The 25,224-nt window shown below is 40.0% G+C and overlaps 1 protein-coding gene and 1 pseudogene across 21 annotated transcripts in view; both read left to right on the forward strand.

The window, feature by feature from the left end:
* The window catches only part of SKAP1 (src kinase associated phosphoprotein 1), a 329,329-nt gene that overhangs the window by 210,666 nt on the left and 93,439 nt on the right, over nt 1-25,224 (forward strand). Inside the window, exon 1 of one of the 21 annotated variants that reach the window (XM_023204363.3) lies at nt 11,960-12,303. The exons of the other annotated variants lie outside the window; for them this stretch is intronic. The gene's annotated coding sequence lies outside the window, so the exon portion shown is untranslated. Of the gene's footprint in view, nt 1-11,959; nt 12,304-25,224 lie in introns of those variants that run through there. 21 annotated transcript variants of the gene reach the window in all.
* LOC111537524 lies at nt 13,332-15,347 on the forward strand (annotated as a pseudogene).

Consider the following 25,224-nt stretch of genomic DNA (forward strand, 5'->3'; position numbering starts at 1 on the left):
ACAGTGAGTGGATTTTATTTCCACTTTGGGAATTTCTGATCCATAATAAAGAGAGATATAAATGAAACTTACCTACAATAGTGCCTATAGAAAAATGCATGCATGTCAACATATACTGTCACTTTTCTGATTTATGATTAAGAAGGAAAAAAAACCTATCTTGGGGGAAGTGGATTACAAATACTTCTGCTAAATGGAGGCTTTGTACATAACTCCCTTCTCTTATTCTCTCTAAAGATCCATTCTTGCCTGTCTCAATAAAATAGAATAAATTATACTTACTCAAACAATCTGAAGAGAAAACACAGATTTCACACATCTGTCAGGTGGGTCAGTTTATTTGGGGGACAGTAGGGGAACATCCTGTACCATTACAGGCTGTCAGCCACAGAGAATGTTTACTAATAAGCCTAGCCATTAGGTTGGGTCAGTGATGGATGGTCTATGTTCCTGTGCCCTGGCCTGGCATGTGCTGTGCTACTCACTGACCAGCAGCAGCTGTTGTACTAACCGCCTTGTTAAGGGTCTCACCAAGTGACATCAGCTATACATCACCCTGGCTGATACCTTTGATTATTTGGACAGCTCCTGGCATGATGAATCGTTGGGATTGATCTGTCTTTTCTCGCACGTCCTAGTCAGTGTTCTTTACTCATCTCTCTCAACTCTTCATTCTTAAGTCCAGGGCCCTTATTACTGCACTTTCAGATGTATGCATCTCCTACCTTCCCCAATTTAAGGGACCTGCTGGTTTCAGTATTCATAATAAGGAATTGAGATGAGGCTGAGGAAAATAAGTGCATCATAGTTAGGAAAGACAGGTGGAGGAAACAGCAGTCATTCTTGTAACTAGAAAAACAAGGAGAAAAAGCTTTTTTCCATGGGCATCTAGGGCTCAGCAACTTTCATTACTGAGGTCATGGGCCCTCCACATAATCCATGTGGTACAAATTAAATTTGAATGCTGTTGGTAACCTGAACAATGCTTTCTATTTATAAGATCCTTTTCTCCCAAAGAGTGCAAATCATTTCACACACAGTATTTCAAGCATCACCATATTTCTGTAAAAGAAGTTTTATCATCTTGATTTCAGAGAGGGAAAAAATGAGCACAGAAAGCCTATATACCCAAATCTACTTGATAAATAAATGTGTGGCAAAATCAATAACAAGATCTAAAATCTCTGACTCCCTGTTATATTCAGTCCTTTAATTCATTGATATTTAAAGTGTTGAGTAAGCACCTACTGTGTGTGCCAAGAGCTAGGAATACAGGGAGGCTCTATGGGACCGCCATTAACTCATTCAATCCCATTTATCTCTAAATCAGTTTTAGTGAGGGAGAAGCATATTGAAATATACTATTTTACTTTAGAGAATTTGCATGTACATACTAGAAATACAAATTCTATTTCACTTTACCATGAATGAACCAGAGGCCATAGTAGACTGCCCTTCCCTATTAAAATTTAAATTTCTGCACCCTATAGTTATTTGTAGTCCTTTCCAAATCTATTGAAATTTAATAGATTCAATATGGCTATGTAAAAGCAGTAGTTCTCAAATGTGTTCTGGTACACTTGGCAAAACTTCATTCAATATATGTTTAATTCCATCATACAAAAAACTCTACTGACATAAAATATGACCACATTATATGTATACAACATAAACTCTCAGCCAGAAGCACACCCATATCCCCTCCCCCAAAAGGCCACTAAGTATGGCTTTTTGAACTAAGCATGATCAGTGACCTCCAAAAATTTCCATTAATATATTTATTTACCATTTGTTCTTTTTTGGCCACCTAAAAGTGGTAAAATAACACCAGTTTAAGAGAAAATTTAAATTTGATGACATTTCCTATCCATTAACTAAGCATAGATATGATACCACATTGTTCCAGAAAGAATCTAAGGCAAAAACCAGTTTATTTTGTTAAGAATTATTATTCTATTTGAAAAATGGAATAGCTCAGTCAATAGAAGAATAGTTATAGAGCAACTATATTTAAATCATCTTCATCACTAGAAAACACTGGTTTTATTATGTCATTTCCTGACTGAAAACTTTCAATAACTCTGCAAAGCTGAGGAGACATCCTAGTCTCTCCAATTTAAAGGACCTGCTCATTTCAGCATTCATAATGAGAAATTGGAATGAGGGAAACTAGGGAAAACTAGATTATTAGAACTTGTTAGCCTGACTTTTAAATCTTTCAGAGTTTGTCCTACACTCATAGGATAAATGTTTGGCTTATTTCCTAGAATACCCCCTCACCTACATATCCAACAAAAGCTCCAGGCATCAGTCAAGTTACTGTTGGCTAAGAACACATTATACTCAGTGTAGACTTTCAAGCTCTTGCTTGTGCTGTTTCCTTTCTGGAAAGTTCCTCCTCCTCTCTCTCTCTCTCTCTCTCTCACTGTCTGTCTTCCATCTCTCAGAGTTTAGCTCAAGGTACTCTTCTCCACAGTCTATACATACTGCCTTCTCTGAGCTGTAGGTTTTTATTTTGGTACCTAATCATATACTTTCTTTATTGTTAGTTAACAATTTCAGGTATTCAGCTAGAGGCCATCTACTCTTCCTCTCATACTTCTCACATACAGTGCCATGCACATCTGCTCTTCCTTGGTACTTTGTACTTGTAGTCATAGAACATGCCAGTAAAGTTCTGAGTGAATAACCCCAAGCAAACTGTTAACCATCGGTCACTATGAACTCATAAAAACTGGTTAAATTGCCTTATTTTCAACAATTGCTTATTTTCAAATACATGTGATAGTTCTTTTAGACTTGATTGATGGAAATTTGCAGGCATTTCTGTACTTAGACTGATTTACCCCTTCTGTGGCCTGGTTTACATAGATACATATCCACATGCGACATTGCCCACACTTCAGTTTTCAGCAGTTCATAGATGATGCCAAAAGGGCATTTTCATACACTGCACAGCATATAATGATAGTAATGTAGAGATTTAGGAGCAACTAGGAAAGTGTCCAAAATATAAGGGAGTGGACACATAATTCAGAAAACTGCTGTGTTGCTCATAATTGAGCACCAGTGTCTTAGTTGTGCCGGAAAACCACTCCAGAGAAGTTAGAAACCTGAAATTGGAAGGGCCCTAAATTTCCACATAATAATTTTTATCTTACATTGCTATAACTCAATTTCCATTTACCAAGCGAGAATCAGCAGTTTTTTAGAATGCCAGCATCTCCAGAACCACATAGAAATTGAGCTTAAAATCTGGTAGCGTTTTAACACTGAAGAGCTTGACTTCAAACCATGAACATTTTAAGAGGACTTTCCTTTTTTTTTTTTTTTTTTTTTTTTGAGACGGAGTCTCACCCTGTTGCCCAGGCTAGAGTGCAATGGCGTGATCTCTGCTCGCTGCAACCTCCACCTCCCAGGTTCGAGTGATTCTCCTGCCTCAGCCTCCCAAGTAGCTGGGATTACAGGCACTTGCATCCACGCCCAGCTAATTTTTGTAGTTTTAGTAGAGGCGGGGTTTCACCATCTTAGCCAGGCTGGTCTTGAACTCCTGACCTCATGATCCACCCGCCTCAGCCTCCCAAAGTGCTGGGATTACAGGTGTGAGCCACCGCACCCGGCCCAAAGAAGACATTTTAGGAAGCTTTAAAAATCTTATTCTACAGCACTTTGGGAGGCCGAGGCAGGCGTATCATGAGGTCAGGAGTTCAAGACCAGCCTGGCCAACATGGTGAAACTCCATCTCTACTGATAATACAAAAATTAGTCAGGTGTGGTGGCAGGGGCCTGTAATCCCAGCTACTCAGGAGGCTGAGGCAGAATTGCTTGAACCCGGTAGATGGAGGTTGCAGTGAGCCGAGATTGCGCCACTGCAATCCAGCCTGGGTGACAGAGCAAGACTCCATCTCAGGAAAAATATATATATATATTCTTCTATATACATCTCCTATTTTAGCTATGTACATTTTTCAGCTACAAAAGCAAAGCAAAACAAAACAAAAAACCCAAGGCAGTTCATTAATATCTCTTGAACACAGTTTTTCTTAGAGGCAGAAAGAGTGTGGGAGTATGAAGGAAGAGTAATTAATGGAAAGAAACTTCTAGAAAATCCTAGATGATAGCTAAAACTATTATTGATTTGTATTAGCTCGAGGAACCCTTTTCATCATATTTGCCTAGGGTTTCCTGTAGACCAAGCTCCTTTTACCTCAGCTCCCTATGCTTAGGCTCTTTGTGGTTCCCTCTACTTCTCTGTAGCTAACTGTAGCAACTTAATTTCTGAGAGAGTGGTAAGAGTTCCAAGTTACCCCTTACACATTTCTGGCACCACCAACCACCACGGTTGTGGTTGACTGGGTTTACTATAATAATAATTCTTTATGTTTTACATACCATATTTCATCACAGAATGACTACAAATCATAGAGGTTAACGAATTGGGCTTTCTCCCTCCTTTATCATCAGGAGAGTAGGCAACAGAGATGTCTAGACAGAGAAATTTAGTTAGGGATGTTTCAGTATTGATAAGTGAGTTTAGGGCAAGATCCCTAAAATATGCAGTGCTCTCTGTGAAGGGCAGGTTTTTAAACCACACCACCATCCCACTGTTGAACTAGAGAACAGAACTGAAAGACACTGCAGGCGATCTTGTGGATTTCTTAAAGATACTCAGCAATTCTGATCCCACAATTATTTAACCTCTTGAAATTGCTCCTGTTTTAATTTAAGCCAATTTCTCTTGCCGCATGAACAGAATTAGCTGGTTAGTTACCCTCCTTATGAAACATTTGATATAATGCACAATACAGTACTTGAAGGTTTAAACCAAAACACCATTTAGCCTTGTGAGCTCCAGGCTAGGAAATACAAATTCTTTTAGCCTTGCCTATGTAATATATCTAGGATTTTTAAAAAGTAATTCTGTAGCAAACTTTACTCAAGGAGAAACTGTTGTAGTCATTCTTCCTTTGTTTCCTAGTGTTTGAGAAGTTGACAAAGGCATTAATTAGTAACAAACTACATTGATAGTTTTTTGTCAACTTTTTTGTTGCAATACATCATATATAGAGAGAAAATGCACAAATCACAAATGTAGAACTCAATGATTTTTTATTTATTTATTTATTTTTTGAGACGGAGTCTCACTCCGTCAGCCAGGCTAGAGCGCAGTGGCGCAATCTTGGCTCACTGCAACCTCCACCTCCCGGGTTCAAGCGCTTCTCCTGCTTCAGCCTCCTGAGTAGCTGGGATTACAGGTGCGCGCCACCACGCCCAGCTAATTTTTATATTTTTAGATTTTTAGTAGAGACAAGGGTTTCACCATATTGGTCAGGCTAGTCTGGAACTCCTGACCTCGTTATCCACCTGCCTTTGCCTCCAAAAGTACTGGGATTACAGGTGTGAGCCACCGTGTCCAGCCCAGTGATTTTTTTTTTTTGACAGAGTGAACACACTCATGTAAGCCCTATGCACATCAAGATATAGAACATTACCAGCACCTCTAAAGCTTCTCTCTCTCTCTCTTTATGATTTTTTTTTTTTTTTTTTTTTTTTTTTTTGAGATGGAGTCTCGTTCTTTCACCCAGGCTGGAGTGCAGTGGCACAATCTGGGCTCACTACAACCTCCACCTCCCGGGTTCAAGAGATTCTCATGCCTCAGCCTCCCGAGTAGCTGGGATTACTGGCATGTGCAACCATGCCCGACTTTTGTCTTTTCAGTAGAAACGGGATTTCACCATGTTGGCCATGCTAGTCTCAAACTCCTGACCTCAAGTGATCCTTCCACCTCAGCCTCCCAAAGTGCTGGGATTACAGGCGTTAGCCACTGCACCTGGCCCGAAACTTCTCTTTATGCCCCTTCCCAGTTATCTCCACCAAAATAACTACTATTCTGACTTCTATCACCAGATTAATTTTTCCTATAGTTGAACTTCATATGAACAGATTCGTACTATATATACTTTTGTGTGTCTGGACTCTTTCATGTAGCATTATAATTGTGAGGATTGTCCGTGTTTTTGCGTGTAGCAATAGTTCCTTTGTTCTCATTACTATATAGTTTTTCCTTTATTCATTTTATTTCATTCTATGGTAGGTAAACATATGGGTTCTTTTTCTGCTTTGGAAATATTGTAAATAATTCTGCTGTGAACAATCTTATATCAGATTTTTGAAGCACCATTATGTTGGCATTTCTGTTTGGTATATATCGAGGAGAGGATTTGCTGAATTAGAGAGTATGTGCATATTCTGCTTTAGGAGAGTCTACCAAACATTTTTCCAACAGATTTGTACCATTTTGTACTCCCAACAACAATGTGTGAAAATTCCAGTTGCTCCTCGTTCTCACTGATACTTGGTATTGTCCGTTTTTCTTAATTTTAGCAATTCTGGTGGGTGGCCATAGTAGTTTCTTCAATTGAAGTAAACCAGCTGCCTGGAGGGATTAGGTCTCTGAAAATATCCTTTTTTCCTACTGCCATTGTATGTTTGCCAGTGGATCACAGGAACATCTACTCTGTGAGGAACAAAGTGGTAGCCTAGCCCTCATTTGCATGACTTTGAACTGTTATCTGTGGCTGCTGTAGATTCTAGCCAGAGCTGACTGGGAGACACCGTGTGCAGCCAGATAACCTTTTCTTGTTCATTAAGGACCCACTTAGCTCTCCATGGGGCTGCAGCAGACAACCTAGAAAAGCAGGTAATGACTTTATGATTATATAATGCTAATCTCATCAATAATTATTCTAAGAGGAGAAAACCCAGAATTTAAATAACTGGGTTACGGTACCAACACACAAAAGTACGAAAGTCAGGTTGAGGACAACTGTACTTGTTTTTGCAACTAACATATAACTGACATGACCCCATTCTCCATAATACGTATTCAGAGAGACTTTTAAATTGGATGCTGAAATCTTGGGCGGGGGGTTAATTGCCTTGAAGTGTTTTGAAAATACTAACCAATAAACAGTCATATTAGAAATAGGCAGAACTGGTGCTTTATTTGAGAGTGGACATATAAGAGTTTCAAAAAGGTTTGTGCATGATAATTCCTCTCCTTTTGTCAGCAAGAAGTTCAAGTTCAGTGACCAGTTTTTTCGCCAATGAGAGGTGAATAGTACAACTGACTTTTAAAATCAAATGTCAGTTTCCACATAGTTCCCACCTTGGTTTTAGTTTCTCAACAATGGAATACAGTTTTCAATAAATCTAGAGATAAAAATTCTGCCCAAGTAACCTCATTAATATTGAGGGGACTCTTCTCTATTGGAAATCTGTGTGTTTTGTTCAAAAAATTGGAAGCAAAGAACGCTTTAAGGTTAATTCTAGAGATTCCAAAATTAAACATATACTATTAGATAAATACTAATAGGAAATTATGTTGTTATATTTTTTCTCTTTCTCAATCTGCCTTTCTCTTTATTCCCACTGTAAAATGTGCGTGCATTTATTCCTTTCTACTTTATGTTCTGATTTCACATGGCCACCCCATGAGGATTTTTTTTAACAATCTGAAACCCCCAAAATATTGAATTATTATGGAAACAAGGTGCAATATTTCAAGCGTCACCCTACAATAAAAGTAACAGGATAATGATTTTCTTTCTCAGTTCAGATATTAGAGGCCTAAATATTGATTGCCTGTTTCTTTTGCCTCCTGTCCTCTGATGAAACTACACTTTTGACACAGAGTCACAATAAAATATGCCCTTTCCAGTATGAGATCTCTGTAAATGTCATTCATACAGTCATTGTTTTCTAATTCTCTGCATTTTCATCAGAGTAGCACACAAGCTCTTTGTTGAGTGGAGAGAGAGCAAGCAGTGTTTAAATTTAGAATTCACTAGAACAACCAAGTTCCATTATTTTGCTAAGGACAGTTACAGTCTAACAATAGGACTCCTTTTCCATAGTGTTTATGAAATTATTATTCTTAGAATTGACTAAGTGATGAGGACTTTGATAACTAGAGGTTTCATGAAATGCTGTTGAGAATATTGATGTTGGGTTTGCCAGGCAAAGAGAGGTTGTAAAATCAGTGTGAATGTCAGTGTTTAGGGTTGAGAAGGGATGGTTGGTAACATAAGCTGAAGTCAAGCTGGAGACCTAGAGGAAATGGCTGCTCCCTAACCCAACTCTGCCAGCCAGTCTTCCTCCTGACCTGCAACATTCTTGCTGTCTCAGCCCCAGGTCTCTGATCCTAGCTGTTAGCAAATGATTTGTGATTTTGTTTAAGGATAAATATCAGTGGTAGCCTAGCTTGAGGCCACCAAACTCATTTCATTTGTGCCCTGCACCAAATTTGATCCCAAAGGTGGCAAGCTGGCACATTAACACAATGTGATACTTAGTACCTTCCTCCTCCTCTATGAAATCAGTTTATCCAACAGTATCTCATACAAATGACCTGCAAAAACAAGCCATACACAAAGCTTTCACTAACATCTTGATAAAAGTAATCGGTGCACCTCTGGCTTTTCAAGATGTTCCTATGCTGTGACCCTCTGTTTCACATAATGTAGCCTTTTAATTTATGTCCAATAGCTTTCCAGTCAGTCAGCACTGGCATCCTTTTTCTAACCTCAAATCATGGTCTGATAATCCATTTTGGTGCCTTTATTAGCCTTGAAGGTAGTTTGAGATGTTAAAATCTTTTTTTAAGAAGTTTGCCTTGGATAAGAGATGTTGCAGTGGGCTCCATATATGTTTTTTACCTTTACCTAACCTTTTCTTATTTATTTAGAGACAATATCTTGTGCTGTCACCCAAGCTGGAGTGCAGTGGCACAGTCTCAGCTCACTGCAGCCTCGACCTCTTGGCTCAAGCTATCCTCTCACCTCAGCCTCCTGAGCTGAGGTAGTGTGCACTACAGGTGCACACCATCAGACCAGGCTAATCTGTGTGTATTTTGTAGAAATGGGGGTTTCACCATGTTGCCCAGGCTGGTCTCAAACTCCTGAGCTCAAGCAATCCACTCATCTCGGTCTCCTGCAGTTTTTATCTGGCACCATTGCAGCTGATCCCATCTTGACAGCAATCCTACTAGAAATCTATTCAGAAACCCCTGTTCTGTTCATCTTTGCATCCTATCTGGGAGGCAAAGTTACCCAGGAGACCACTGAGAGGGCAGGTCTCACTGTCTTTTCTTTTTGCTTGCTTTCTATTGATTGTCCCTAGAAGAAAGGTAACTGATTTAAGGGGCTTGAAAATTGTTTGGACAGACTATAAAGAAAATAAAAATGAGATCAGTATGAAGAAGTCAATACTACACACCTTTTTCAAATTTGACAAAAACATTTAAGTTCTGAAATATTTCAGGTAAAAAAATAAAATATGTGATAAGAGAGAGGCTTACCTGAGATATATTTTAGGAAATCTAGACTTCAGTTCTTTCTTATATTCCCCCTTTTCACTCTCAACACATGAAATGCTGAAAATGGAATTTTTGCTTCTTATATTAGAAGAATTTTCAACATTTAAATTTCTTAGACAGTTTCGAATCTGATACTTATAATATTTGCCAATCCGTCCATTGAAAGAACATGTATTCTAGAGAATGTCTGACAAAAGAAAGGCCAAAATTTTATCTCTTATGAATATTTAGGTCAGGTGCAGTAGCTCACACCTGTAATCCCAGCACTTTAGGAGGCCAAGGTATGTGAATCTCTTGAGCTCAGGAGTTCAAGACCAGCCTAGATAACATGGTGAAACCCTGTCTCTACAAAAAAATACAAAAATTAACCTGGCATGATGGTGCTCACCTGTAGTCGCAGCTACTCTGGAGGCTGAGGTGAGAGGATCCCTTGATCCCAGGAGGCAGAGGTTTCAGTGAGCTGAGATTGTACCGCTATACTCCAGCCTGGGCAACAGAGTGAGATCCTGTCTCAAAAAAAAAATATATATATATATATATATATATATATATTCATAGTATTGGGTGCTTGTGCAAAGTAGACATAGGATACATAGTTCTTAAGACTTATCAGCAATATGTTATTTCAATTTCATAAGCAAGTAAGATAGATAGTGGCTTTACAGTTATCACACACCCTTATCAATGGATGTTGTCAAGATAGAGTTCAAGATAGATTCAAAATAGAATCTCAGTTGTAAACTCTCTATTCAGAGTTTTGTCTATAAAGTTGTATTGCTTCCTATAACTCAAACAAGATCAAGTTGTAGCTGGCACCATTTTCCTCAGAGTACTGAAGATGTAACTGACTCCTTTTTAAGAAATGTAAAAAGTCACCAGAATTCATACTGCCAAGAACAACATGTATGTGACATGTTGCTAAACTTCCCTCTGCAGGTTTCCCCTCTATGCCAATGATGTGAACCCAGCAGCTCAGAATGAGGTCATTTCACAAAGGTGGGCATCTTGAACCCTTATGGCATCCTTCAGATAATGCATAGGTCAGAGATGGAATAAACAAAGCAATATGCCGAGAGCCAGCTGTTTAAGTGAGGAGGAACAGACCTGGGAGTAAAGGGAGTAAAAGGATTGCAATTAGGCTCAGGGGCTCTCCTGAAAGGTGAGCTTGCCCTGTTGGTGCTTCTCTTACACAGTGAAAGGAAAGGAGGAAAATTGTCTCAAATCAGAACCAGGGAGAACTAGTGATGCTGGGGCTGCCTCTATCTAAACCCTGATCTCATACTGCTTCCCTGTGGAGAATTCTCTGAACTGCAGCTTCCCTCTGTGGGCCCCTGCCTATCATGTCCATCTAGTGTAGTCTCGAGCCTGGACTTGGTATCATCCAAGAGCAGAAAAAAAAAGGGAAAAAAAAAAAAAAAAAAAATATATATATATATATATGTTAAGAACCTCAGCAAAAAGAATAGGGAGGCCATGAGAAAATGGTCCTATCCTGAGTCCAGAGTCATATCTCACAGCAGGCTGATCTGACAGGTCTGCATCCTCGCCCTTCCCTTTTTACATACCTTTTTAAAAAGCCCAAAGCCTCTCTCTGCCCAATGGTGTTCCTTCAGTTCAGCTTTTGCAGATATATGTTATGGCTTGCACCCTTGGGAATTCCAAATCAATCGTTAAAATTGCCTACTATTTCTCCAAATATTTTTCACAAAAGCCAAATCACAAGGCTATGGCCAACATAGAGGTTTCTACTTTTATCTTTTTATCATTATCATCACAGCTTTCTGCTTGTCTTCCTCCATACCCACCCAAGGAAGTGTAGACATAGGCATTAACAAGAATACCCCTACCCTTCAGCTACCCTTCTTCAGAGGGCATTAGGGCAATAAAACACATTTTAGATATAGATCTATAGCTGACTATTTCATTATGATATAAAAACAGTACTGTAGGAGCATTACAGTTTGTATGGTGGTTCAATTTCTTTATTTCTCTACAATTTAAGAACCAGAGGCCAGGTGCAATAACACACCTGTAATCCCAGCACTTGGAGAGGCTGAAGCAGGAGGATTGCTTAAGCCCAGGAGTTCAAGACCAGCCTGGGCAACATGGTGGAACCCCATCTCTTTATTTTATTTTATTTTATTTTATTTTATTTTATTTTATTTTACTTTATTTTGAGACAGAGTCTCACTCTGTCACCCAGGCTGGAGTACAGCGGCGCAATCTCAGCTCACTGAAACCTCCGCCTCCCAGGTTTAAGCAATTCTCCTGCCTCAGCCTCCCAAGTAGCTGGGACTACAGGCATGCACCACTATGCCTCTCTAATTTTTGTATTTTTACAAAATTTTACAACCATGTTGGCCAGGCTGGTCTCGAACTCATGACCTCCAGTGATCTGCCCGCCTCAGCCTCCCAAAATGCTGGGATTACACGTGTGAGCCACTGCACCCAGCCTCTAATTTTAGAAAAAGGAAAAAAAAAAAAATGGAACTGGAGAAAGCTCAGCTTCTCTTAAGTAAGGAACAATCAGGCCCAGCACAATGGCCTATGCCTGTAATTCCAGCACTTTGGGAGGCCAAGGTGGGTAGATCACTTGAGCCCAAGAGTTTGAGGACCAGTCTGGGCAACATGGCAAAATCCCATCTCTACAAAAAATTAAAGAAGAAGAAACAATCAGAAGCTAATAGAAAGCTATAATTAAAGTTTGATATGTTTTAGAGGAGATGAAGAAAAAGGCAATACATGCTTTGGGCTGGTCAGTGGTATTTTCTAGTGAATATTCAGAATCAGAAAGTATAAAGGAAGTTGACGCTGTAATTCACATTCCACAGAGAACCTGTGATCCTTTCTGTTCCTCTCCTCTCTGCCTCTGCTGAAGTCTCGAGGGTGAAAGCTGTAAGTTGAAGAGGACAAGCCATCAGCAGAGGGTAACTTATGATGAGAAATGAAAATATTTGGATTAGCTATAATACTAAGCCAGTGATATTTACAAATTATTAAACTGCCATCCTCACATCAAACGCTTTTTATTTTATGAAATGCTAAGCTGTACTTTCAGTTTGTTTCAAACTGTCAGGGCCATTATTTGATGTCCCTCTTTGTTTGTTTATCTTAATTAAGATGTAGAATCAATCATTTTTACTTTCTCTCTCCAAGAGCAGCAGCCGGCTCAGAGTCAGGATGAGGTCTGGCCACCCTTGAGTGCTGTGCAGGTGCTGAGCTGTGTTTGTTCACAGAGGGATAAAAAACACATTTGTTCTCCAGGTTGTGTGGATAGACTGACAGATTTCGATAAGAGGGAAAAAAGTCTTCCTCTGTGGTGAGAAATAACGTTTCTATCCAGAATAAGTAAAAACAGTGGCAAATATCATTCCTGTTACGGAGATGATTTTCCTCAACACATAGTGACAACTCACCTGGGGGTGGGAAACACTGAGGTGGGTTGGAAATAAGAGGCAGAATGTGGTGACCCAGATCAAGCTAGAAGCAGAAGGTGGAGAGCCCTAAACCTTATCCTGTGAATATGACAGTTGTTTTTGCCACGCCAGCTTTCTTTTCCATTCCTGATGCCACAGTTCAATCTCCAAGCTGCTAGGTCGTAGTAGAATGGCTTATCGTTGGAGAGACCATTTCATATCCAAATTACTTGTGTTCCTCTTTGTATAGAGGTACTTCTGGCCCATCAACTCTGTATAAGGGCCTTTGCAGGGCGTTTACAACAGTACAGCCTTTTTGTTGTTGTTGTTTTTGTTGTTGTTGTTGTTGTTTTTGAGACGGAGTTTTGCTCTTGTTGCCCAGGCTGGAGTGCAATGGCGTGATCTCAGCTCACCGCAACCTCCGCCTCCTGGGTTCAAGCGATTCTCCTACCTCAGCCTCCTGAGTAGCTGGGATTATAGTCACCCGCCACCACACCCAGCTAATTTTTGTATTATTAGTAGAGACGGGGTTTCTCCATGTTTGTCAGGCTGGTCCCAAAACTCCCAACCTCAGGTGATCCACCCGCCTCAGCCTCCCAAAGTGCTGGGATTACAGGCTTGAGCCACTGCGCCCAGCTAACAGTACAGCTTAATTCTGTTGAGGCACCCACTCTTTCCTACTCAGCCCCCTTTTTGAGAAGCATGCATCCCCTCAGAATAGCTAGCCAGGGGTAGAGAAGCAGTCAACTAGACATGGAACAGAATTGAATTCTACACACCAATCAACCCACTTAGGGATAAAACCTCATCTCCTTAGCACCAGGTCAACTTCACCTCCTTAGCACCATGTTCCTCTATCTAACCGAACTAAATAGCCATACAATTCAATCAGCTGGGCAAATGAGAAACACAAAGAAAGGAAACAAGTCTATTGCATGATATAGGCAGATCAGATTGGAAAAGATACAGTGCTTTACTTTTAAAATCATCCTAGTCAGTGAAGCAATCCAAATATAGCAATAGACTTAAACAGATTATTTGTATTTTATACCACATGCATCTAGAACAGCATTATCTGTAACATTCATGCACTTGGAGCCCTAGAGTCAGGGGAAAGTATACCTTTTCATTGATCAGAATCTTTTTAAGCACATCTAAGCAAATTTGGATGTGAAATTAGTACTAACATTTCTCCTACTTATTGTGAGCACTAACAGCTAGTGCACACTCCAGTGGTCTTATATGTTGTTCTGCTCCTGACAGTGTTACAGAAGTTAACTTCAGTAACTTGGACAAGAAGGCCTGCATCCCAGTCCTTCATTAGGCAAGAGGTGGACTTTTGAATCACATAATTCCAAGAGGAAACATAACCTTTCAAAAGATAAACCGACACTTGATTTATTTGAGATCTCTGTTATGATTCTTGGACCACAGATAACTACTTTGAACAAATTCTCACTCTTCATTAGTGGAAAAACACTTTCCTTTAATCGCCACGAATTACCCAACACCTGGAATTAAGCAGTCTTCTCTTACCGTACTCATTTGCTTTCTTTCCAGTGGGATATTCTAGGTTCATAAGGTGACTGCCAATACCTATTTAGCTGTGTGCAGTATTACTGGTGTGGCTGAGACTGCTAACTAGCCCCTAATACCGGGTTCATGGCTGCCCAGAACAACTCCCTGCCTCCCTACCTCCACGGCAACTAGATTTGACCACGTGATTTCAGTTCTGGCTAGTGGAATGTATAAGTAATGTGTCAACTTTTAAGGGCCACACGCAAGTGTCCTTAAGCAGATAGAGGGAGGGTGATGCTCTCTGTGTTGCCCCTTTCCTCCTTCCTGCTGGCTGGAACTGGAGCCAGTTTGGACCATGATGAACAAATGACACACTTTATAAAGACAGAAAGAGCCCGAAGAGGAAAGGGCAAAGGATTTGAAACATGGTGGACAACATAGACCAGCAACAAACTACCAACACCATAGAGGAGCCCCCTGATCTTATCAGGCTCGGCCTGGATAAATGAATTTATGGATAAATGAGAGATTACCAGGAGCTTCTAGGCAGATTACATGCTTATGATCTACATTTAAATATGTTATTGGGAGATGTGGAAGGAACTGTGACTACTACAGAAATTGAGGAAGAAGCCATCATATATAAGAGATACATAAATCAATGAAACAGAATATTCAAATGCTCTTTTTCCAGGAAGATGTTTTGTCCTGGTTGTCACTCCATTGAGAGTTGGCTGAAACAATTTGTCCCATATGGAAAATAGGAGACTTTGTAAAGTTACCTCTTTAAATGTTCAGGACATTCAAAAGAGAAACCAGCAAACATTTTGATATTAAGAAATCCTCCCACTACTGAAATGAGTTGATTTGCAGACAACTCATAACTTCTATTTTTTAAAAAAATTTTTTATAGAGGTGGAGTCTCACTGTGTTGTGCTCGAACTCCTGGGTTTAAGCCATCCTCCCACCTTGGCCTTCCAAAGTGCTAGGATTACAAGCATGAGCCACTGCACCCAGCCTAGATAATTCATAACTTCTTAAGCTAAATGGCATTTTTATTTTTCTCGAACTCTTCTAATAAATGTGATCACCAAGATACAAAACTCTTTTTCAGGAAAAAAAAAAAGAGAAGCATGAAGTGCCCTCCCATTCCTGGGGTGCCTCCCCCCAGTCTTTTCATATATGGAGGACAAATTACCTTCTATTTTGTTAAAGCCTCTATTATTTGGGGTTTTCTGTCACACTGGCTAAACTAATCCTAATGATACATCTGGTAAGGACTTCCTTTGGGGGGTAGCCAAGGACAAACTGAGTAGGGTAACACTCAGGAAGAGACTATGAGGAATAGAATGGGAAAGATACCACAGTGATGAAATGACTACAAGTGGCCTCTTCAGCCATGGAAACGATTAAAGCCAGAGTTATATTAGCACAGATAATAATTTCTTTAATATTTCTTAAATGGTGTTATACAGAAGTCCTAATTTTTATTGGTTGATTAATGTAGTTTCTTCTAGTCTTGGTACTAATGAAGGATCATTACTGGCTCTTTTCCAGGTCATCTTTGGTTACTTTGGTTCTTAGAGCACTTCTCTTGCCCCTCATACTTGTTCTGATACTCACTGTCCAGGCCCTCCACCTGGGCACCTCCCTGGGCCCACCTCACCAAGGCCTTCCAGCAAGCCATCAGGATGATAAGGACCTAACATACAAATTTACTCTGAGGCTGTGGTTCTCAGCCCTAGATAGAGCATCAGAACTACTCATAGAACTTTGTAAAACTAAACATGCCTCAGCCCCACTCCAGATAATCCTGAATCAGTATATCTGGGGTGCAGTTCAGGAATCTACATTTTTTTAAAGGTAGACAGATGATTCTGATATGCAGCCACGGTTAAGAACCACTGCTCCAAGGTGTTGATGACTGATAATGGCTCAGTATAATATTGTCAATTACACACACGTGACCTCATGGATAAACGCCACTGCCTGACATCTATCAGTTATCTACCTCTGCTCAGTGGTCTACCGCATAGGTACAGACAGCTGTGCCTTATCCCTAGGAGAGGTGGAGCTCTGTGCCTCCTCCTTCCAGTGATCTCTGATGTACTAGCTTGTTACCACACTGCGGATGAGAATACCTTGATTAATGTGCTACCTCTCCCAGAGGCATTTGTAGTTCGACGGGGAATAATGTTTTAATCTAAGGGAATGGGCCCCAAATGATGGAATTTCAGGAATTACAGAAGTCAGTTGAGAAGATATTTTGGAAGAGGGGCCCTTTTCCAGTTCACTTAAACACATACCATTTAAGCAGCACCAATTCTACTTATAAAACAACAACAACAAAACAACTGGGCCTGATTCAGAAGATGTTTTAGACTTCTGAGGGGGAAAGTATCTATTTCTTCATTTTCCTTCATCTGCTGTTTGAAATCACCTTCAGCCCTGACACTTTCTCTTACCTGTGGAGAAGCAGCGCTGTTTGCCCCTAATTCAGCCATAGTTAAATGGCAAGGGAGCTCACGTTAAAAGAGCACATTACACTCCTCTGAATATCCTTTCATACATGGAATCCAATCTTAGAACACAGAGCAAAGAGTCATTTAGTGATCAATCCCCTATTACAGCCCAGGCACGGCCACTCTAATCAATATTTTCATGTATCTGGCCAGCTTTTACAAATCTGGGGTAATTAAGATTCTACAATGTCTTAGGCAATCCTTAATATTTCACTGGCTTTTCTTCTCAACTGTTTTGTTTCTTATTATTTTTATCCTTTCCTTCCAGACTCTGTAAATACCCATCTAATAGGACTATCATAAAAACTAAGTTAAATAGGAGGTTTGAATGTGCTTTAAAAATTTTTAAAGCTCTACATAAATGTATAATAATGTTTCTGTAATAAGGACTGTATTCTTTGTGTAGCATTACTTCAAGGTTTTGATGGAAAGAGGAGGGGGAAAGACTGAGATATAGAGAGACTAACGCTAAGGATTGCCATGAGAATTCCTTCTGTTCCTGCCTTGTCCACTTATTAACTAGGAGGCTTGAGCAAATCACTTTAATTTCTCCATCAAAAGAAAAATGTTCATTTCTCTTATTATAGAAAATTACTCTTATTATAGAGGTAATGGTGAGGATTAATGAATCAAGGTATATTAGGAGACTTAAGCATCCATTGATTTTGTAAATTCTGCAGAAATAATCTGGAAGGGAGATTTAGATACAAGCCCAAGTCCTAGCTAGACATGGAGCCCTGGCATCCAGACACTCGCCCCTCAATTCTAATTATTAGTACACTCCCTCTGCTAAATAGGATAAAAGGAAGAACTTTTGTTCTAGTCCATTACAAAAACACGTTGAATTGTCTATGGAGATTTTGTAACTATCAAAGATTTATTGCCCTGGAAATAAGAATTTGTAATAAGAGTGTTATCACACCTTTGTTGGTGTGAACTGTTCACCAGGAATAGTCAAAGAGATAAATGAAATATAAACAGGACAATGGGCTAAGTGCAGCCTCCCCTAATTGTTTATTTTCTTTCCAAACTGGTAAGAAGTTGTTAGAGTTTCATACTTCATTTTATATACAAATTGAGGTCCTGGGGGAGAGTATCCTTCATGTGAACAGCTCTCCCAGTTACAGGAGAAAACTGAGTAACAATAAAACCCTCAGGGACATCATTTAATATTTCCAGCATTTCACATGAGCTACTGACACTTGGGTCTTCAAGGGGAAAGCTGATTTATACCTTCAGTCGTTAGACAATGTAAAGGTGAGGTCAGGCATAGGCATCCTTCATCCCTTTCCCTGGTGCTCACAGGTCCCTTGGGCAAGGTGGAATCAAAGCATTTCAAATGGTAGAGGTCACAGGAGTGACATCGTAAGAGGTAAGAGAGCACAGCCTCCTTCCTCTACCAGTGGGTCTGATGCCCATATATCTTCATATTGCCATTGTTTCCACTTGAAAAATTACATGCAGTTGGTTTTACTTTTCCTTCCCTTCCTATTCTGAAAACATGATTTCCACTCCCAATCTAAAGTATAATTTATGTCAAGACTAATGATTATGTGTTTCTGATTATTTTTTAAAAAGGTGAAACCTTTAACATAAATGCAAGACAACAGGTGTCCTATTTTATAGCCTTGTGCCTTTCCAACCCTATAAATTAAAATCATGTCTGTGCTGTCTCTGTCTTTGTGCTGATCTGAAGTCATTCTAGGACATTCTAGGAATTCTGTGCTCTCTGGCACAAAACCTCCCACGTGGTAGGTTCCAGATAAATTTTTATTGATTTGATTTGATCTACAGGTACTTGATCAAATTCTGGTCATGCCCAGTAATACGATAATACTTTGTCAATTGCAACCCAAGTTTATACCCTGGGCTTCTGACCCCAAATTTCATAATGGGATTCCATACCTTTTATTACTTATGAAATAAAGCAGCTTTCCAGTGGAAAGAGATCTCCTGTTTTTGTGGGTCCCCTTGCAATGTAGGAAGAGCTTAGGCAAATTAGACATATGGTATAAAGTACAATATTAGAATTGTAAATAAGTCTTAAAATTGCATAAGGACTACAGATTATTAAAGTATTCTTAAGACAATATCTAATTCAGATATAACTTTGTGTAATTTTTTTTTTTTTTTTTTTGAGACAGAGTCTTCCTCTGTTGCCCAGGCTGGAGTGTAGTGGCACAATCTCGGCTCACTGCAACCTCTGCCTCCCATGCTCAAGCAATTCTCGTGGCTCAGCCTCCTGGGTAGCTGGGATTACAAGCATGCATCACCACACCTGGCTAATTTTTGTATTTTCAGTAGAGATGGTTTCTCCATGTTGGCTAGATCTTGAACTCCTGGCCCCAAGTGATCTGCCTGCCTCGGCCTCCAAAGTGCTGGGATTACAGGCGTGAGTCACCATGCCCAACCTGTGCTAGTGTTTTTAATAGCATTGTTTCTCTTTATTTTACACTGGTTTCTTCTTTCTTTTCTGGATTCCTTTGCCATGTACCTTCATATCAAGCTTAGGAATTTTGTGTAATCAGCCACTCAGAATGGACATCATTATATAAATATGGAGACATGGCTTTACTGTGAAATAGTTGAAAAAACTATTTTTAAATTTTTCTATTTTTATTTTTATCAAAATAATGTATGCATATAGTTCTTAAAAATCAAATAAAAAATAAATAAATAAATACAAAATCAAATAAAGCCAGGCACAATGGTGTGTACTTGTAGTCCCTTGGGAGGCTAAAGTGGGAAGATTACTTGAGCCCAGGAGTTTGAATCCAGCCTTGGCCACATAGCAAGACCCCATTTCCAAAAAAAATTTTTTTAATCAAATAGTACTACAAGCAGTCGCCCTGGAGTTCTGTTTTCCAGAGGCAACCCCTTTCCATTTTTTAAAAATTAACTTTTTCATCCATTCTGATGTGTCTCTTCCACACTTCTAAATAATATGATTATACAGCTATTTTTTTAGTTTATCAATTTCAGACATTATCTATTGATTTTTTATTATGGTAGGGGAGGATTTAGCATTCCCATTCCATCCCAGCCATCAATTCCCCATTCTTGATCTTTCCAGTGTGGTTATATCATAATTTTCAGTTAATCAATATTTAGCATTTATGTTATTTAACTACATAAATATTACTTACTGTCAACCCTTATAAAATTGTATAATTAAATTTTATTTCTTTATTTTTTATACCAAGAGGTAATAAAAAAAATACCTCTTTCTTTTTTACCCAAGAGGACTGGCTTCATAGAGCTTCCAGATAACTGACCGCGTGGAGGTTCCTGGAGGGTAGCATAGCCTGGGAGGACATGGAAGCTCCACACCCCTTCCCCCATACCTTGCCCTATGCATCTCTTTACCTATATCGTTTGTAATATCCTTTATAATAAACCAGTAAATGTAAAAAAAATTATTGTTTTTCCTAGAGTTGGCAAATGCCTTGACTTTTTTCATTTGCATATTTTTCTAAGTCATCATCCCTAATTCTTTCCAAACTTTGCAGAATTGTAATTTTCCACATGGTCAAACACACCAGATGATTCATCAGTTCCATTTGTGCTTCTAGTCTCTCCTAGAGATCTCCATCCTCCTCCCCACTCTGGACTGGCTGCTCTCAGGCCTCCTGCATAGCTGTCATCCTGGGACTTCCCTTTCATCCCTTTCCTTCATCAGAGCACCACGTTCTGGACCCAATGTCACCTTCTTTCTTGGTGGAACTCCCTCATTTTAATGGAGCACATATTGTGGTGGCATCCTGAGAAAGGATGCCTGGGAGGTCAATTTCTTGAGACTTTGAATGTCTGAAAACCTCTGTATTCTACTTTTACACTTAACTGTTGGGGTGTGAGAATGCTAATGGAAATCATTTTCCCTTAGAACTTGGAAAGCTTTGCTTCACTGGCTTCCAGCTTTCATTGTTGCTGTGGAGAATTTCAGTGCCATTCTGATTCTTGATTCTTTGTATGACTTGTTTCTCCCCCCTGATTCAGAAGGTTTTAGGATCTTCTTTTTATGAATTCTGTTCTGAAATATCACTATGATTACCAATATGTGAGTCCCTTTTCATTCATGTGCTGGGTGTATGGAGGTCGATTTAAATCAAAAGATTCCTATCATTTTGAGAAATGTTATTATTTCTTTGATAATGTCCTTCCCTCTGTTTCTGTGTTCTAATACTTTTTATCTTTTCTGGTTTCCTTTTCTTGATCTTTTTGCTCTATTTAAGATTTCCTTGGCCAGGCGCGGTAGCTCACACCTGTAATCCCAGCACTTTGGGAGGCCGAGGCAGGTGGATTTCTTGAGCCCAGGAGTTCTAGACCAGCCTGGGCCACATAGCTAAACCTCATCTCTACCAAAAAATCCGAAAATTAGCCGGGCATGGTGGCACGTGCCCGTAGTTTCAGCTACTTGGAAGGCTGAGGTGGGAGGATTGCTTAAGCCTGGGAGTTGGAGACTGCCGTGAACCAAGATGAAGCCACTTTACTCCAGCCTGGGCAACAGAGTGATACCCTGTGAGAAGGAAGGAAGGGAGGGAGGGAGGGAGGGAGGGAGGGAGGGAGGGAGGAAGGAAGGAAGGAAGGAAGGAAGGAAGGAAGGAAGGAAGGAAGGAAGGAAGGAAGGGGAAAGAAAGAGAGAGGAGGGAGGGTGGGAGGGAGGAAGGGAGGGAGGAAGGAAGCAAGGAAGGAAGGAAGGAGGGAAGGAAGGAGAAAGAAAGAGAAAGAGAGAGAGAAAGAAAGAAAGAAATTGATTCCTTGACAAGTATTTCTACCATCTTAAATCATACAACATTTTAGTAGTTGGTCTTAAGGAACTCTTAGCTTTGGTAATGTGGGATGTGCTGCTCAGATTCTGTATCAGAGCTATTCTTGTTCCTCCTTTCATGTGCTCTACACAGTTTGACCCACAGAAGTCCAGCAGTTCCACTTAATGTCTGGGGCTAAACATCCCTGTGAACCTCATACAGCCGAGGTACCTGTCTCTTCTCTGGTAATGCCAAAGATCAGATCACATTTTAAGGCTAAATATCCTGGACAACTCCCAGGCATAACGGCTCCATTTAGTAGTATAGTTACTGTAGCGATTCTTAGCAGAATGGGGTTCCTAAAAATCATGAATTTGGACTGAGAAATATAGAATTAAAGCATTCTTCATCTTGACTTTATAGTTAGGACTATAACATAACATTAGATAAAATGTGTAGCATGGTGTAGCCAAAACAAAAGGAAAAAAAAAACTGGATTTGGAGCTTTAAAATACCTGAGTTTTGGCCAGGCACGGTGGCTCACACCTGTAATCCCAGCACTTTGGGAGGTAGAGGCAGGGGAATCACCTGAGGTCAGGAGTTCGAGACCAACCTGGCCAGCATGGTGAAACCCCATCTCTACTAAAAATACAAAAAAAAAAATTAGCCGGGTGTGGTGGCACACGCCTGTAATGCAGCTACTCAGAAGGCTGAGGCAGGAGAATCATTTGAGCCTGGGAGGTGCTCAGATAGCGCCATTGCACTCCAGCCAAGATCATGCCATTGCACTCCAGCCTGGGCAACAAGAGTGAAACTCTGTCTCATAAAACAAAAACAAAAACAAAAAAAAACCTGAGTTTATGTCTTGATTCTTCTTCTTCCCAACTGTGTGAGCCTGTGTCAGCTTTGGAAGGCTAGAATGGTGGGATCTTTCTGTCTGAATGAAGGAGATCAGAATTAAGGAGGTGTCATATGTGAAAACATTTTATAAACACTAAATAAAGTATTATCCAAATGTAAAGTATTACTGTTATTGTGTTACTGTTGTAACTATTCAGTTAGGGAAGCCTGAATTTCATGCTGCCTCTCCTATGTGCTTTGTAACACCCAGGCAATTCCACAATTAGAAGTAGCTTTTCAAAAAGACACTTTAGTTCTTTTTTTCCTTGACAACAAATGAATCTGGAACCAATCTACCTTAGCCATCCAATATGTGCAGCCTCTTTTGTTCAGGAACAACCTTAAGGTAATAAACTTCTCTGCCCCTGTGACAGAGAAAAATGATAGAAGGAAATGGGTTTCCATCTCAGGCTTCCAAGGTGCTATACCAAACAATAACAAGGGAAAAATTATTCAGCTAAACGCACCTGACGTGCATTGGCATCCAATATGCCACCCTCCTCACCAGGCATTACTACTTATATACCTGCCTATGAGGAGGGCTGCTCGAAAGAGCTACTCTTCTTTTGTCAGACATACATTTTAGAGACTTAAATAAACTTATATAGCAATACCGAACTGCATGTCTTCTAAACTTTGCTATTTCATCCGTCTATACCAAGTGCCATGAAGCAGAATGGATGTGCCTTCAGCTTTCTACAGTTCTGGAAAATGAGCCAGTCCACTTAACAATAAATGGTGGTTGGTTCAAACACACATGACTGGTCTAGTGAAGAAGAAAAGAAAGTTGAGCTTAATGAAGTCCAGTGTCTGTGTCCCTGTGCACAGACAGGAAAGGACGAGTGTTTTATAACTGTTTATTGGAGTTAATGGTAATAAATTCCTCACTTGTGATGCATTAACTTTAATGTTTTCATTACTTGGTGATTTAGGTTTTCCCTTTTCACACTGTAAATCATGTTGTCCCAGTAGCAGAGCAGGTCGAGTGCCTGCCATAACGTTCATAGTGTTCAGTGGGGAAAGAAATGTTCTCTTTCTCTCTCCCGCATGGTCTGACAAAAGATGCTTTGCCTTATCCCGATTTGCTACTTGCTAAATAAGCAATAAAGACAGACAGACAAATAGATGCATCCAACCACAGTGCAGCAGAATGTGGCGGGGTCTAGTTTAGATCCAAGGGAAATATAGGTCTCTATAGTAACTTTCCAAATGTGTTTGGTACTGAAGTTTTTTTCTTTTCCTTTTTTTCCTCGTTTGCTGAGTGTGAGCCCTTAGTTAATGAGCTGTGCAAATAGATATTGAGATTTAGTGTTTTTATTTTGCAATTACAGACTTGGTGATTTGGTTGGAAAATTTTGGGTTTAGAAACATCACCCTCATTTTCCCTTCCTAATTCTTTTTCCTTGCAAAGTTTGACTTCAAACTTGCTTGAGTTTTGTCAGATGAAACAGAAGAATCCAGAAAGATTTAAATCTAGAATTTGTAACTTCTTTTTTAAGAGAGGGTGATTTTTGCCTTAAAGGTAACTTATAGCCAACATCATTTTTCTGTCTCTGAGCCCATACTGCTGCACAGGGACACCCATGGAGCTGTCTAAGGGGGAGGTTTGGCTTGGGAGTGGCCCTTTGACCAGGAGATAATACATACCAGGTCAAAGTCACATTGCTAAGATCACTGCTTTCCCATCAAGTTCTTCCTGATGGGGTGTGAGAGTTCTCATTAGATCACCCACCCTGAAATACCCCCAGAGAATCATAGTAATTAGTTCCTAAGTCTTCTTTTGTATTTTCTGCTGTATTTGCTTTTAAAGTTTTCTCAATGCAGTACTCTGATGATATCTGAATGTCTTTTACTGGAGAGATATAGAGAAGGCAAAATTGTTATCATTGGATTCCTCCTTAAATCTTTTGCTTTCGATGGTAACTAAAATAGAGACATCAGGAGTCTGTCACACTAATCTCCATGTAGCCTCCACCATTAACAGTATTAAATGCTCAGACACACATAGGATGTTTGCTCACAGGATGCATACCAATTTAAATGTAAAAGTCCAAAAAGAAAATGCCATTTCTCCAGGAGAGAAATAAAAGAACAAGACTGAGGAAACACTATCAGTGGCCAAATTCTCAGTCACTCAAAGTCTATAGCTCAGAAGTTGGAATCAATAGCTCTTTCCTAAAGAGTATCAGTTCTTCATTTGTCTCAGTCCTTTGCCTGTTTATGGCTTCCTCTGAACCCTGTTCTGGAGATAGATAAGGTCCAAGGCACACAGAATTGGTGTGCCAATCAGGCTGTAACATGTGACTCAGAAATTTATTTCTTGGCCAGGTGTGGTAGTTCACACCTATAATCCCAGTACTCTGGGAGGCTAAGGTGGAAGGATTGCTTGAGGCCAGGAGTCCAAGACCAGCCTGGGCAACATAGTAAGACCCTGCCTCTACCAAAAATAAAAAATAGATTAGCCAAGTATGGCAGTGCACACCAAGTAGTCCAAGATACTTGGAAGGCTGAGGGCAGGAGGATTTTTTGAACCCAGGAGATGGAGGCTGCAGTGAGCCATGATTGCACCACTGCACTTCAGCCTGGGTGTCAGAGCAAGACCCTGTCTCAGAAAAGAAAGAGAGAGAGAAGAAAGAAGGAAAGAGAGAGGGAAAGAAGCAAGGAAGAGAGAGAGAGGGAGGGAGAGAGGGAGGAGAGAGGAAGGAAGGAAGGAAGGAAGGAAGGAAGGAAGGAAGGAAGGAAGG

Source organism: Piliocolobus tephrosceles, chromosome 16, assembly GCF_002776525.5.
Source record: "Piliocolobus tephrosceles isolate RC106 chromosome 16, ASM277652v3, whole genome shotgun sequence".
In the NCBI taxonomy this organism is placed as follows: Eukaryota; Metazoa; Chordata; class Mammalia; order Primates; family Cercopithecidae; genus Piliocolobus; species Piliocolobus tephrosceles.